Source organism: Macadamia integrifolia, chromosome 4 (genome assembly GCF_013358625.1).
Source record: "Macadamia integrifolia cultivar HAES 741 chromosome 4, SCU_Mint_v3, whole genome shotgun sequence".
NCBI classification, from domain to species: Eukaryota; Viridiplantae; Streptophyta; class Magnoliopsida; order Proteales; family Proteaceae; genus Macadamia; species Macadamia integrifolia.
In genome coordinates, this window is record NC_056560.1 from 15,111,733 (window position 1) to 15,117,732 (window position 6,000).

Below are 6,000 nucleotides of genomic sequence, written 5' to 3' on the forward strand. Positions count from 1 at the left end.
TCAATTCAATTGCTGTGTAGAATTTGTTATTGCAAACCATTTTTTTCTCTGCATTGATATATGCTAGTTTTGCACATCAACCAGCATTCCTTGTATCCTACCAAAACTTCCTCAAATATTTTGGTTTCTTGTCAAATTTTAGAGCGAAAATCAATTATATACTGGAGAAAGTTTCCACGCAATCAAGGAATCGCACTACCATCAATGATCATAAGTATCAGTGCTCTACTTACGAATGATTAAAAAAATATATATATACTTTCTACCGTGGTGCCATCTGATCCCCTTGGTCAAAAGATTCTTCCTTGGCTGTGGGTGAAGGTACACTCAGGCCTGTTTCTTAACAGGTGTCAAATAATTTGTAATCTTATTTTTTGCTTTTGAATATAAATATGTGTACATAGAAAATTTTATGAGACTGACAATTCTTGAAAGGGACATAATAATAAGTCATTTTAAATTATATATATATATATATATATAATTTTTTTTACATTGATTAAAAGCTTTTGACAATAAAGCAACGGATATTATGTCATTCCATTGCTCGTAGTCATCCATCTTGGAGACTTATATAAGCTTTAATGTTGTAAAATAAAGTGGGACAATGGAAGGGACACCATTTGGAAGTTGGACGCAAAAATATATTAAGATGGATTCAAAGTTTCCCAATAATTGATGTGAAATCATTCCGACTTCAAGGAACTATAGAGATTGTAAATTTACAACTGTAATCTCAAATTGATTGATGAACCAAAAAGACTATGAGGTCTGCTTCTAATCCCCTCTCTGCCTTTGTTTGAGTGGATTCTAAGATGAGGAAAGGAGCTTGGCTTGACAAAGAAGTAGCAGAGGTTCTTTCCCTCTTACACAATCGTCCTGTGGGAGATTTGAAAATTAAGGAAATCTAGATGTCTTAGAATTTCCATTCCTCTCTTTAACTCATCAATCTCCATGGTAGATAGAAATGTGGGTGAAACTCTTTTTTTTTTCTAACGACGGGTATCTAAGCCTTCGACCTGACTAATCCCGTGAAAATGTAGGTGAAACCCTCAATCTCTTTGATACTGGGTTTTCTTCTTGTGCACCGCATGGCTCTTCTGTTGCCTCTCCTTCCTCCTCTCACGCTTGGAGGCTTTTCTTGGTTTTCCTAATGCTTTTGTTTCTGTTAGACCAAGAGCATTGGGGTTGAGCTGCGTCAGCCTTGATATGAACCTTTTTTTTTTAGTTTTTATAGAAACTGTTTCTATATTATTAGTTGCTTGTTACCTACTCCGTTCGGCCTCCTAAGAAAATTCTTATAATATTTGAATATATAAGTTGGTTTGTTTCCATCATGTGTATAAGGTATATAATGATGTGGCCCACGCTAATTTAAGTGGGCTATCAATTAGATGTTTGGGTCTCTTTGTTTCCTGAGAAGTTCTTAAGCATTGAACAGTCAGTGTTGCCTTCCATTTGACCTCTCCAATCTAACCTTTGGACAATAAAAAATAGTTTTTAGTAATATTTTATGTGAGAGATGAGAAACACTGAAAAGGCTCTTCTTCATATACAGTGATAGCGGTAGTAATGGTCCAACTGAGCGTTGACAACTAGGCCACACTGAAAACAAAACTTTCAAATCCAAATCGGATGGTTGTCAATTTGTGGAAGCAAAGCTATCTTTGAAATTTACGAAAATGGAGGTGGCGGTGATGGTGATGGTGACGGTAGGAGGGGTGGAGAGTGTGGGGACCACCAAACGATATCCTCAAAAATCGTGATCCGTTGTCTGTTTCCAAACTCTATAATTTCGTTTGATCAGTAGCAATGACTTGGTGATGTTGACTGACGTTCAAATTCCTTGGTAGACGACTCCATCAATTAAAAATGGGAACGATGCGCAACGGTGGGATTGGGGTCCACTCCAACACTAACGATTTTTTCAATCATTCATCCAAAAGTTGAAAATGCTTGGACATATATCTTTAAGTTTTGATTGATATTAGGATATGTGATCAAGCTCCTGCGGTCCTTAGATGATCGTTGAAGGGGCATTGGAGGGTACAATTGTTGGAGAGGAGAGTTAGTATCTCACTGTGTTTATCTCTTTTTTCTCTTTAAGTAAGCTCATCCATTCTTATGGTACTTCTTCATTCGATATCTTAACTGGTGTTGTTCAGGATTCCTTTGATTTTGTTTCTATTGTTTCTATATTTAAAAATAGCAGAGATGATTTTTTCCTTTTTTTTGTCAAGAAATGATTTTGGACTTGCAAAAAGGTGTTTGATTTTTTTGTTTCCCGAAAGTATAATCGGGTTCAAGACATGGCGTTGTTCAGGGCCCATTTGATTTTGTTTCTAATGTTTCCATGTTTAGAAACAATAGAAATAGTTTTTTTCATTTTTTGTGTTAAGAAACGATTTTAGAATTGCAAAATGTTGTTTGCTTTTCTGTTTTCCAAAAAGTTTTCAAAAGTGTAGTCGAGTTCAAGACACGAGTGAAGGCATGACGTTGTAGGTATACAACTCACAAGTGTAGACACAACGTTTGAGTTGTGGGTATGCTTAGTGGGGATGAATTTCAGAAGGATGAAGGCAATCTAGAACTGTGAGCTTCACACAATCAGGTTGGAGTCGCTACTTCAGGATAGCACGAAATTTTAACAATGGATTGGAATTAGGATTGGAATTAGGGTAGAGTGAGTGAAGTATTAGGTTTTTCATAATTTTTGTCTCTCTCAAGTTTCTAAAAAAAACAAGTCTGACTTGTTTTTCTATTTCTATTTTTAAAAACATAAATAATTATAAATTTTTATTTCTATTTTAAAAAATAAGTGAAACCAAAAAAAAAAAAAAGGTTTTTAAAGTATTTTTTCGTTTCTGAGCATAAAAAAAGGAAAAACAAATTTTTATAAACAAAATCTAACGGATTCTAACTTTATATCAACAGAGTATACGTTTTCCTTTAAAGAAATAAATAAATAAAGGAAAGGGAGCGTAAAGGGTCCGGCATAACGGCGGCCAGAGGTCGGAAGTGATGTGACTCAGATGCCGCTCGTAAAGTCTGTGACGTCAACCCTAAATTCCTAGAGGTGAAACCAAGTGAAGAGAAGAAAGGATCGATAGAAGCAACAAATTGACCTAAGACCTAAAATAGAGTTAACGGGGCATTAATTGACTGAAGGAAAGAGAAGGCCGGAGGGGGATTGGTTTGTGTGAGTCTGCGTTGGTTGATTGCTCAGGCGAGAAAATTCGCGTGGCATTGTCAGCCCACCCACCAGCTCCGCCATTGATACTCGAGAGGGACATTCCTTTGCGAGCTGTGATGTGGGCCGCCTCCACCCTAAAGTCCCTAACTGCTTCCCTGTCCCCCGATTAAATGGAAAACCCCATCCTAAAAGCCTCTTCGAGTCCTTCCTAGGGCCAGGGCCGGGGCCAGGTCCTAGGGATATCAATTTCCCATCGGAGTTGGTCCGACCGATCAAAATCGATTGGTTCAATTCAGTTTCTATTGAAAAATTTTATTGGTTTGGTTTCAATTTAGAAATTTTAAACGGTTGTAAATTGGCCATAAACTCCTACAAAAAAAAAAAAAAAAAAATGACCATAAACAAGTTGATCAAGATAGATAGGGAGAGGGATATGTATGCTAGCGTAGTACCTAGAAATTAGAAATGCTAGCAAAATTTTGACCGTAGCATTTGATGAACTTAAATTAAATCGTTGGATGGAGAGAAGATATACATACTTTCAATCCACTATTACTACACTTTTCCTCTCCCCTCTTCCCGCTACCTTTTGCAACACACCGGTGACCGGTGATGCTGAATCTCTTTTCCACCACTCTCCCTCTCCCTGCCCTACCGTGTATCTCCCTCCCCGCCGTTGGTTTCAGGTTTTGAACTATGAATGAAAGTGGAAGTGAGTTTAATTTGCTAAAAACTAAAGAGGTTGAAATCCATTAAAGCAGAAAAGCTTTTAAAGAGAGGTCATTCGGTATTTGTCCAATGCAGCAACAACCAAAATGGTGAGTGATTACAGAGAAAAGGAAACCAAAACCAAGGAAACCTGGATATTTTTTTTTTTTTAATTTCTTTATATTTTATTGGTAGAAAGGAAGCCCAAATGAGAAAGCATTGAAATAAATGAAGCTTTGTGAAAGCAGATGAAAGAATCTTATGCAGAATAGGAGTGATGAAAAGGATGGGATGTTTGTTGGCAAATAAGTAGGTTAGTGATGGTTTTGCCTTGCTTGTTTATAAAGAAGAGAGAGAGAGAGAGAGAGAGAGAGAGAGAGAGAGAGAGAGAGAGAGAGAGAGAGAGAGAGAGAGAGAGAATTGGAATTGTTCCAAGTCGGTGACAAATTCCAATTTGGCAATGACTACATCTTCCCCTGTGGGAGCCAAGACTAAGTATCGATCCAAGCACGACAATCTTACACCCTCGAAACCCTTGTTTATTTCGTCAAGAATCACCATATCAAGCACACTGAGAGTATCTACAGAATGCTAAGCCATCGAATTCGTTGTCCCTCAAAACCCTAAGGACCCGGGTCCTGTCCCCATCGACGAGGAAGACTATCTGTCAGAGGTCCTGGGTTGATTGGAATTCGGGCAACAGCCGACGACGTGAAGACGAGAAGTCTAGGTTTAGGATTCCCAAGTTGATTATGTCTTGATAATTAAGGCTCTTGAGAGACCCTTGAAGGATCGAAAGCTGTTGTTAGTGTAGAGAGAGGGGAAGCCGGAGATAGGAATATTGGGGCGACGGAATTTGTGGAAGAGACAAGGGAAGCCGGAGATAGTGAGGGAGAAGAAGAGTAACGGTAGAGCGTTGGGGCTACGTAGGTTAAGTAAGACAACAAGTACCCAGCGATGTAGATTTGATCCTTCTAATCCAACGGTCAAAGCTTGCTAGCATACCTGATACCTGGATATCCTGCTAGCATGCCTGGCTTTTTCCTAGATATTAAATACGTAATAGGGCTATAATAAGTTATAAAAGGTCCGTCCAATTTTAACCTGATGGGTCTTACACTCTCGCGTAGATGTTTCTTAAAGCTCCGTTTGATTGCAAGGTATGAAAAGAAAAATTAGCTGAAATCAAATCAATACTTTCATTTTTAAATATTATCTCCATATATGTTTATCCTTTTGATAAATTTTAACTCATGTAGTCATATGATGGTTTGACAACAGCTGAAAAAAAGAAAAAAGTCTTTGCAACCTATGCAATCATAGTGGGGGAGATTTAGAAACGAAGGAACTCAAGGGTGTACAGATCATCAATACCACCATTTAGACCATAAATAGAAAAGGTAAACAGTGGCATGGTGGAGATCTAGTCACTGGCTACAGGTTCCCTAACATGTAAACTACCCAAATTAAGCGCCCCTTTAAGGAAACCTTGCAGCACAAGATGCCACCTAGTATTTTACAGATTCACCATTTTCTTCAAAACCAAAAATTATGGGGTTGGGCTGCCTAATTCTAAATGACCACAGAAGATTAATTGGTTTTGGTTTCTACGGATCATATGTTCCCAACTTTGGTTATTGCTGGGGAGGCCCTTGCACTTCAACAAGGATTGAAAACAGCTATTCAGGCTGATCTGCGACGTGTTGCTTTCCATAACACCGGTATGCAGATGAAGTTGTACCTCAATACACAGAAAATCGAACCCACTCTCTCTCACCTCTTATTAAAATACTGTCTTCTTAGATGCTTCATAACCTGTCCCTACAATTGGTGGAATATTGCATATGAGTGTTGTAGCAAATCCTTGCCCTAGATGTTATATCTAAAATGTATATATATATCTACTAAAGGTAAGAAAATACTATCCACTTGCACAGCCACTGCTTCAGTGCACAGACCAATAGGAAGCCATATAAAGGTATCTTCAGCACATAGGGAAAGGGGCAGTAAAATATTTTCATGCTTGCCAGTGTCTGGACTCTAGATCCAGACACACGCAGGGGGATAATCTTTTTTTTTTTTTTTCAATACCATCATGA